Source organism: Gavialis gangeticus, unplaced genomic scaffold, assembly GCF_001723915.1.
Source record: "Gavialis gangeticus isolate Ggan-Ray unplaced genomic scaffold, GavGan_comp1, whole genome shotgun sequence".
Classification (NCBI taxonomy): domain Eukaryota; kingdom Metazoa; phylum Chordata; order Crocodylia; family Gavialidae; genus Gavialis; species Gavialis gangeticus.
The window spans coordinates 23,162,962-23,173,343 of record NW_017729002.1 but is presented as its reverse complement, the minus strand read 5'-3'; the positions used below and the strand labels follow the sequence as shown (position 1 = coordinate 23,173,343).

At 50.1% G+C, this 10,382-nt stretch overlaps 1 long non-coding RNA gene across 1 annotated transcript in view; it reads right to left on the bottom strand.

Moving 5' to 3' along the window:
• Positions 1 to 1,580: 1,580 nt before the first annotated feature.
• The window catches only part of LOC109290850, a 96,051-nt gene continuing 87,249 nt past the window's right edge, over positions 1,581 to 10,382 (bottom strand). The window contains exon 3 of the long non-coding RNA XR_002095695.1: positions 1,581 to 1,687. This is a non-coding gene — a long non-coding RNA (uncharacterized LOC109290850). The remainder of the gene's footprint in view (positions 1,688 to 10,382) is intronic.

Below are 10,382 nucleotides of genomic sequence, written 5' to 3'. Positions count from 1 at the left end.
CTGCCCTGCCACAACCTCAGTCCCAGCCCCCACCCCCAGCCTCAAATATGCACCCCTGACACACCTCCCCCCATAACAGTCTCCAAGCCCTGGGCCTCTAACCCCTGCTTCTCATATATTTACCTGCATCCAGATGCTGAGGCTGCTCCCACTACCCTGCTTGGCTGCATGCCGGCTATGTGTGTGTGCACACAGACACATGTGATGCCCCTGCCCCCAATCACCCTCCTCCTGCTCCCACTAGCGATGCAGAGCAACACCCCAGACATTTGTTCAGATTTCAGAAAACTGCCTGGATGGAGATCGGAGGACCCCCCAAAAAGGACATATTCAGAAAAACCCAGATAACCCTATCCAGAGGTCCCTTCCAACCCTAATTTTCTATGGTTCTATGACTAACCAGGGATCTGAGGTCAGGAAACAAGCTGAGATCAAACCAAAGTCCAAATACCAAGCCAGAGGGTTAACCAGAAATCAGGGAGCCAGAGAAGTTACCAGGACAGGAGCCACGTGAGGACTGGAAACCAGTAAACTGTAAAGCAAGGCTCAGGTGCTAGAGAGGATCCTTAAGAGCAGACCTGGAACCAGTCACAGGGAAGGTGCTGGGGCAGAGCTGGCGCAGGTTAGTTTGTTCCTGCTGCAGCAGAGCAGAAGCTTCACTTCATCTTGCCCTGCAGACTGGGGCTCAGATGGCCCTGGCTAGTTCATTGGGTTCAGCTGACCCAGTTAATATGGCTACAGGGCATAAGCCTCACTTAGCTTAGTCCTGACAATCCTCATATCTATTCTGCAGTGGCAGCACATCCAAACTGGGCCATTCCCGAGTGGGCCTCATCCACTGTTCCCACAGGTATGCTCCAGACCCAGACATTGACTGGCCAGTGAGACTGCTCTTGAGACTTTGCCTTGTGGGTTGTTTAAGAGCAGCCATTTACAAACCCCCAGGAACGGCTGTTACTATGAGAATCATCACAGCACACAGGACCTGCAGGCACAGCCCTCGCTGTACCAGGCACTGTACAAACACAGAGACAGTCCCTGCCTCAAAGAACTGTAAGTGGGATAGAAGGCCCCAGACAGATGGGAGCACAGGATGACAATGAGGCCATCCTGGTCACTGGTCTCAGCACACGGGCAGCCAGCTTTTGTGGGCATTGCAGACAGCATAGGGGAGTTCTAGGGCTGGGTGTCAAGGGGGACAATCAAGTCATGAAGTCATGCTGTGGCTGTTTACAGGGGACTCCCCCCAAGCCACAAAATGGGAAGGCGCTTGTTTAAAAATGCATTTCTCTTCTCTGGGTTTGGAATGGATCAGACTTAAAATATCTGACAGTGTCCCTTTAACAGGGGATCGAGTCCCTTCGGCAATACATAGAGGTAAGTGCTGGGTAGTTTCTGATCTCCGACTGCCTGGCAGAGCAAAACCTGGTGAGTCCCGTTTAAGGAGCTTCCTGGGTTTCCTGTCACTTGGCGCAGGGGAACCTGCATGTTTGCTCATAAACAACCAGATCCTAAGAAGTGCTGAGCATTAGCCACTGCCATCATGGATGCTGTTGTGGGGGATCAGCACTTTCCTGCCTCAGACCTCATCACTAGAGCTTGGGTGCTGTTTTGCTGGCATGTGTGCGCTTGTGCCCAGCGTTGTTTCACAGCATTATGCTGCCCAAGTGCCTGTGATGATGTTTCTCTGTGGAAGAAGTGACAACTTTGGTATCTGATGTAATTCCCAGGAGCACTGAGGGAATCCTGCTGATTCACAGAGCAATTAGCGCCACAGCTCCCCACTTGCTTTGGGCTCTTCTCCTGGCAGAGGAAAGGGGCTTCCCCCAGGCTGCTCCCAAGACACAAAGGAGAACATCCCCTGGGGTGAACATCAGCAGTCTGAGCAGCTACCTCTATCTGTGGGCTCTACTCCAACCTATCTCCTCTTGCCTACTGCCCAAATGACCCACTCCCCAGGGAATCACCTCCTCTCACTGCAGCTCTTTGGCTGGGCTGTTCTATATAACATTTTGCAGAGAGCACTCAGATTTACAGTGTTCTTTGCCCTATTTTTATCTTGTATTTATAGGTTTGAGGTTGCTTGTTGTTTCATCCTTCTCCCTTGGTCCCTATTCTATAAACTCCTCCTGCTGATGTCTTGCTTGCCTGCTTATAGTTAGCTAAACTGCTTTTTCCTCAGCGGACAATGAAGAAGGCTCCTGGAGCTCTATCTTAACTCTTTCACTGCCAGCACCACTGAATTGTGGCTTGATATCAGGGTGGATGCACTCTTAGTGAATTGAGTCCTGGCAAAGCTGTTCCCTTTCACCTGAAGGACCAAATGATAGAAAACTATTAGCTTGCCTCAGCAGAATGTGATCTGTGATCACCATTCAGAGTTCAGTTTTGTAGTCCCTTCCAGCCCTGGTGTGTGGGCCTATGCAAACAAGAAGAGAGACTGGTTTTTATAGATACAATTTAGCAAGAACAAGCACTCCAGAGCTGAACTTTCAACCTTAAGTTCTTCTCTGGGATAGGGCATGGGACTGTATTTAGCTACAGGGAAAAAAATAATCCATCATTAATATTTACAAAAGCAGACACAAAGTCTGCTGTTTTATTCATACCATGATGACAGAAATGAAAAGGAGAATGATGCTACACTAAGTCATCATAAAATAGTCATGCAGACAGGCAAGGTGAGTTCTGTGAAGCTGTCACATTTTGCACACTGTACCTAACAATTCACATACATTATGTATGTGTCTCTGTGCACACACACACGTATACACACCTATATTTATATTCTTCTATCCCTTTCTGCCCCTATTTATTTCACATTATCCTGAGTCTTTCCTTCCTGCCCCTCTTCCAGTTTTTCACCATGGTTATTGGTCTTTCAGAATAGGCTGGCCCAGTCCATCCACTGTACTGTTATAATTCAACCCTACATTTTCAGATTGTTTTAAGAAAACCAGCTTCTCCCTTACATATAGATAACTGCTGCTGCCCTTCCAAAAGCCCACTGGAGAAGAAAATAACTAAGGAAAAGATCCAGAATATTAAAAGCAGTAAAATGCTAAAATAAAAACTGCATTGGAAAAAATGTGGACTTGGTCTTTTTTTAGGGGTGTGCGAAGCTTCAGTTACCAATTAAATTCAGAGAAGATTCGGCCCAATTCAGAGGCTGAATTACTGAATCTGAATTGAATTGGGAGAAAAAAACCCACGTCCCTATTGATTTGGAGCCTCCAAATCGATGTGGAAAAGATTCAGAGATTCGCAAGTCAGTCTTTCAGGGTAACAGAAACTGAGAAGAGGGAGGGGAAGCAGGGGGAAAGGCTGACAGCTGTAGCTGAGCAGTGACTGTGATCTTTCCCTGAGTTCCCTTCCAATCACAGTGCTCTGGGGGAGGGGTGTAGAAACACCATGTAAGCCTCTGTCTGCAGCCTTTCTGTCCCTTTTGTAAGCTGTTTCTGCCTGAGCAACAGCATCTGAAAAGTACTGCACTGGCTTGGTTTTCTAAATAGTTAGTCTCCTGCTAGTTTCTGTTCTTGGAAAGGATGGGATACAGCTTACTAACTAGAATTCCTCTACTCATCCCTATCCAATCCATTTCTTTCAACTTATTCTTCCCCAAAAACCTATTATTTGTTCTTGTTTTGTTTTTTTCCCCCCACACTTTTAAAAAAGAAAGCTGTGTTTTCCCTGGCAGTATGATCCATCACTGTGCAGGAAACCACATACATTACACACACTAACACACATACACAGAGAAGAAGAAGCGATATTATATAGTTACATGCACATACAGACTAAACACAACCCAGAAGAAGTCAGACAGACATACATCAGAGACAAAGAAGAGATATTATATAGTTACACACACATACAGACTAAATACAACACAGAAGAAGAAGTCAGACACAGTTATACACCAGAGAAAAAGAAGAAGAGATATTACAGCTGCATACACATACAGACACGTTTTCCAGCACAGGAAATATTAATATGAAGCATGCTGGAAAGGCAGGTGCCAGGTCTTCTGGTAGGGAAGGGAGAGAGGCTAGAGCAGGTAGGGGGAGAGCTAGAGCTGCAAGTCCCTGTCCCCCCCAAAAAAACATACACACATCCTCTTTCTGGGCAGCCATGAGTCTTTTGCTGCCAGTCGGAGCAAGGAGGTGGGAGCAGTACCTATCCCTGCACCTGCACCACCTCCCCTAACATCAGAAATAGCCACCAGTAGCAGAATAACAGTCTCCTCCACCCCAATTTCATCTCCCAGTGTGAGCCTCCCAGTGCCGGAGGAGGAGCTGGATCTGGAACCAGGGGACCTAAGCGCCCTAGGAAAAGAAATTCTGGGGAAGGAGCAGGAATCTGAGTTCACACTCCACACCTCTCAAAGTTCGCCTAGAGCCAGGTCTCCTTCTCTGGAAGGCACCTCAGAGGAGGTTGTGGGGGCAGGTGGCTCTGCTTCCCCTGTTGTTTTGGCTCTGCCTGCTGAGGAGGGGGATAAGGCAGGATCCCCACCCTCAACCCAGAAGTGGAGGGGTAGTGTAGTGTGGGATCATTTTAAGGTGGCAGATGATCCCAAGTATGCTATTTACCAGCACTGCCAAAGGCAGATCAGCTGGGGCAAGGAGGTGAAACACTTCACCACCATGGCGATCATGCTGCATCTCAGGAGGCAGCACCCCCTTGCCCTTGCTCCTCCTCAGCCTGGCACCAGTGGGAGTGTGCCCAAAGGGAAGTCCCCCTCTTGCTCCAAAGCCCCCGTCCCCATGAAGCAGAGGCAGGCTACCCTGGTGCGGTGAGAGAAAGCCACAGATAAAGAGTGGCACGTTCTGAAGGTGAGCGAGGTCACCCAGAGCACTGGGGAGATGCTTGCTCTGGATGGCCAGCCCTTCTCCTTAGTTGAGCAGCCAGGGTTCTGCCGGCTCATGGTGCTTGCGGCCCAATCCTACCAAGTGCTCGCATGCACCACCTTTAGCAGGACGGTGGTGCCCTCCCTGTATGAGGCATGCAGGGAGTACTTGAGGGAGGAGCTGCATAAGGTATGGCCAAAGGTAGCCTAGCACTTCACCTTGAACATCTGGAGCAGCTGGGGTGGAGAACACGCCTACCTCTTCCTCACAAGGCACTGATGTGATCAGTCAGGCTGTTGATGGGCTCTCCATCAAGGAGAGGTGATGGATGAGTTCTACATGGCAAGGGAGATCATGGTGGCCATGATCCCGGCATGGTGCAGGGGTGGCTCATTGGGCAGGGCAAGCTCAGCTGCAGGTTCATGGTCACGAACAACAGGGCCAATATGGTCAAGGCGGTGTGTGATGCCAACTTTGTTAGCATCTGCTGTGTGGCACACAAGCTGCACCTCATAGTCAGGGATGCCTTGGAGTGGGACGGGGCTGCCAGTGATGGTGCCATCACTACCACCCAGCTGTTTTCAAAATGTAGGAAGGTAGTGGGCTACTTCCACCGCAGCATCAAGCGAGGCAAGATGCTGCAGGAGAAACAGGCAGAGCTGAGCATCCTGCAGCACAAAATCACGCAGGATGCAGAGACTCAGTGGAACTCCACTTACCTGATGTTGGAAATGCTGGTGGAGCACCAGAAGGCCATCCATGAGATGGCCTTGCTCGGGAAGAGTGGGATCAGTGGCCCCTTAACAAAGCAGAGTGGGATATCATCTCCCAGATCTTGGTGGCCATTCCTCGAAGCTGCCAAATGAACCACTTGGCTTGGTGGCCATCCCTCAGCATTAGCAATGCCCTCCTTAGCCAGGTGATCCCCATAGTGAAGGAGCTTGAGAATGAAATGGAGAAGTTCCAGGGGATCAATGTTCCTGGCTGGGGCAAATCGCTGTCACCAGATGTGCAGGCACTGGTGAGGCAGCTGAAGAAGGGCATCAGGAAATGGATGGATCTGCTGTGGTCCAGTATGGTCCACATGCTGCTGGGCATGTGTGACCCGAGGGTGAAGTGGGGCATGCGCGACCCGAGGGTGAGGGGGAGCATGTGCACTGGCAGCACCAAAACCCTCGATCACTGGACGGACGTGAAGCAGGTAAAAGTGGAGAGGTACCTACTGCTACCTGGGGAGTTAGATATCCGGCAGGTAGTAGTGTGTCATAAATGCAATATCTATATTGAGTCCATGAGTTTCTATATCTAGGAGGTTGATGAAGTTAAATTCATAGGCCTGTCTGTGAAAAGTGGTTTATAAATTCAAACAAGCACTGAACATCACTAACCTCATCAGAAGCCAACTTCCTACAACCTAAAACACAAAACCTGCCAACATATCTCCAGTACCCCCACAAACTGCGCACTAGAATCTATCAAAGACAAGAATACACAACTACCTTTGGGGGCACATTTCTCACAAAAAGACCACTCTGTCTCCACTCTCACAGGCCTGATCCTCAAAGGGAATTTAAAAACCACTTTTGTCCCAGGGGTACAGGATCGGAAAATGGGGAAGCCTAGTTCAGAGGCAGATCCCAGACTAAGGCAGAGGAAGGAAAAAACTTACCTGTCGCAGAGGCCTGGAGAAACGAGGAAGCACGTGGTGAAAAATCACCTGAGCATTTGTCAGCTGCGCCCATATCCAGCTGGGGAAATTATTCAGACTACAAGCCAAGGGAGAAAGCATAGCGCCAAGTAAGGGGCAGCCAAGGGAAGTAGGCCTGACAGATGTAGGAACAGCAAGGAAGGACGAACGGACTTCCTCAAGGAGCGAGACCTTCCGTTCAATTTACCAGGACTGTGCACAGACAGTCTAAGGCCTAGGGCAACATGGGTCAAAGACAGGCTCCCCAAAAAGGGGAGCAATTCAGCCCAGAAAGGAAGATAGAGCCAAGGCATGTGAGATGAGGAGAAGGGAACAACCAACCAAAAGGGGATCAGAGCCTGAGAAAAGGCCTCAGGTCTATGTAAATGACATCCCTAGGCAGATCATGTGGTGGAGGCTGAGAAACATTGTTGAAGAGAGAGTTGGAGGAGTGGCATATGTTAAGATCTACAAGGGACGGGTAGGAAGATTCACTGTCCAGGGAAAGATAGAATTTTGGAAAGAAGAATATGCCCAGAAGGCATTAAGGAGGCAGTGGGAGACACGGGGAAGGCTCCAAGACTTTCAGGGAAGAAACCCTACAATCCACCAAAGAGACCCAGGTGTGTAGGAAGGGAACATGGACGGGCCAGACAAGAGAGGGAGAAGAAACCCCCAAAAAGTAGGCAGGAGCTTGGCCGGCAAAGGATGCAACTTACCAAGGCTGGATAATGTGGGGGGACTACCTGTGGCAGGTAATTCCTAACAAATCCCACACAGTGCGCCTTGGGTAAAAGGCGAGCAGGAGGCGCCTGAAAACCTCCACCTCCTGTATCTGAGTTGCCGGGTGCCTGAAGAAAGGCCAAGAGAAGAGCCCCAGATGGATGGGACACCTGGCAAGAATGAAGACTCGGCTCGATGAGTCTGGAGTTAAAGGGGGGAGGTGTGTCGCAGAGCACGCAGGTGCCCTGCTCCTTAGAGCAGAAACAGCTAGGGAGGGAGCCCTAGCAGTGAGTGGGGAGCCCAGCTGCTAGTTACCAGGGCAGCCAGAGTAGTAATAAAGAAGCACAGGACCTGGTTGCTAGGGCAACCGCTTTGGGTCAGCTGACCGGAAGGAGGCAGGGCCTGACCTATATCTGAAGGATGGAGAGAGAAGGTGTCAGCTGGATAAACACATTAGGAGAGGCAGGAAGCAGAGAACAGCAGCTTAGGTGATGGTTAGCTGGGTTTCTTTTTTAAGCAAGAAGTTTTCTAAAGCTTTCAGCACACACTCTCAGGCTGCCCTTTCAGCTCCTGTGCTTAATGACTTGTACCCAGGGCTACTTCTCTCTCTGGTCATCAGACGCCCTTGCTCAGAGTGTAATGTATTCAGTAGAGATAATTCACTCTCTAGATAAGCATGGGAGTGAACACAGAAGAAGCAGTACTGTCTGGAAAGCCAAAATGTTGAAGTTTAACGCTACACTGCCCCTTATGCAAGAGGGACACTAGGATACAGGAAATCATCCCAAGTTTGCACTTGTATTTCCACTGAAAGGTGGGTGGGAGGCAGGGTAGGGTTATCCCCATGTGACAATGGAACAGTGAGAATAGGCATGGCTGGAGCACAGGGCACTATAGCAATACCTGGCCATCCTAACAGCCCAGGGGGTAAGCCTACATGGTTCAGAGAAACACAGAGGCTGCTCTATGCTGCAGGCTATACCTGACCAAACCCAGGGCCAGGGCAGAAAGGTAGCAACTCTTACTCTGCCTATCAGGCATTTGCAGTCTGAGCCCACTGTGTCAAATACAGTCGATCCCTGGTGCAGTTATACCAGACAACAATCTGGAGCACCTGAGGGCCTGAATGCCTCTTTAGTTCTGTAGATCTTATAAAATATATATTGATTTAGTGCTCCAAACATATATGCTAGTTCCATGTGGATTGGTGTAGCTGCTTAGCCTACAAGCTGTGAAGCCATAAATAACTTCACGTAGATTATCGCAAGTAAGTGTCATCAACCATCCAATTCCTGATCTGTGTGTAGTGTCCCTTCTTGTAAGAGCTGGTCATGCTCCATTTCTATCCATGCTGAAGTTTCTCTGGGTTAGTGTTCGGCTTATTGCACTCAAAATGCCCACTTTCACAAAAGTGACCCCTAAATCAGGAATCGGTAATGTTTTTAGGCAGAGTGCCAAAAACTCCTGCAAACTTGACTTGTAAGATGTTGGCCTGTAGATGGCAGGGGAGACCCGGCCCCTTCACCACTGTCTACCCCAAGACACTCATGCCAAGCAAAAAGCCTTCATGTGCCACAGTCTGGCACACGTGCCTAGGGTTACCTACCCCTGCCCTATGTCTTTTTTACAATAGCATAGCAACTATTAATAGTAATACTAGTGGTGTAGTTTCAGGGAAGATCCCAGGGCATGTTTCCTTTCTAAATTAACAAACAAAGGCCAGGTACAGACATTACACATAAACTGGTATAAGTGATCAGAAACTGCATTCAACCTGTAACAGAACAGAAGTTCAGTGCACATAGACTAGTTTAAAAATGGCAGAATGCAATTTAAGAAAGACCTAAATGGATATAGTATTGGATTTAACCGATTTAAGTTAAACCAGTCTATAGAACTTCTGTACCAGATCCCCTCCTCACTCAACTTAAGTCATTGTCCTCTGGCATCCTAGGCTGCTTTGTGGGCTCCATCCCACAAGCCCCACCTCTCAGGGAGGCAGAGCTTTCCCTAGGGTACGGCGAATTGGGGTAACCTCCCCAGGCCCTGCCCTTTGGGGGGGCCCCATGGAGCTGGGCGGACTGGCCACAGCCCCTTCCACGGGGCCTGCCTGGAGTTGGCGGCTCAGCCCCACACCACGGAAGAAGCATGGAGACGCTCCCCTTTGCAGGGGTACCATGGCCTTGTGGGGCTCCACATGGGATGATTTGCCCTGGGCCCTGCACCACCCTAGGGTTGGCTATGCAGGGAGGCATACTGGACCTCAGCTCAGACTCACTGCTCCTGCCATGTGCCCAGAGGGTCCCACCCCTGAGCTCTCTAGCTGTCAGCTGCAGGCAGAGCAGAGTTGTGGGGAGCAGGGCTCATAAGCTGTTGTGGGGAGGCAGTGCCAGCGGTGCACCCTGCATTTCCAGCCTGGCTTGGCAGAGCACAGAGTGTCCCTCCCCTGTCCTGCATCCATCTGAGCCCTGGGATCATGTGCTGAAGCAGCTCTGGTAAGGGCTTGGAGGATTTCCATCCATCCTTCCCCCCACCCCCATCCCCACCCCAGGATCCAGCGCTGAGTTTCTGACTGAAGCTGCTCCCCCTGCAGTGGCGGGGCTTCAGGCCTAGGGAGCTGCATGACAAATGACAGGGCAGCAGGGGGGAGGTATATGCCCAGCAGCCAATCAGGGGTGGTCCACTGCTCAGCTGCAGTCTCCAGCATGCTGGGAAGCATGCAGGAGCACCCCCAAGGTGCTGGCATCAGCCAGTACAGGCAGCTTTTGTGCTGTCTCACCACCCCCAAAGGTGAACTTACGTTTTCTTCACTCCCAAACTAATGTAGTCCACTTAGAGAAAATCACGTAAGTTCATATCTGCCTCAAGCCTTTCAAATATCTGTACCTAGCCAAAGTGGTCACCCTGCTGTACCACACTCAGTGCACAGGCATTCTCGTTCATAGTTTCATAGTTTCTAGGGTCGGAAGGGACCTGAGCAGATCATCTAGTCCGACCCCCTGCCATGGCAGGAAGAGCACTGGGGTCAAATGACCCCAGTAAGGTGGTCATCCAACCTCCTCTTAAAAACCCCCAGGGTGGGAGCCTGCACCACCTCACTTGGAAGCTGGTTCCAGACTCTAGCC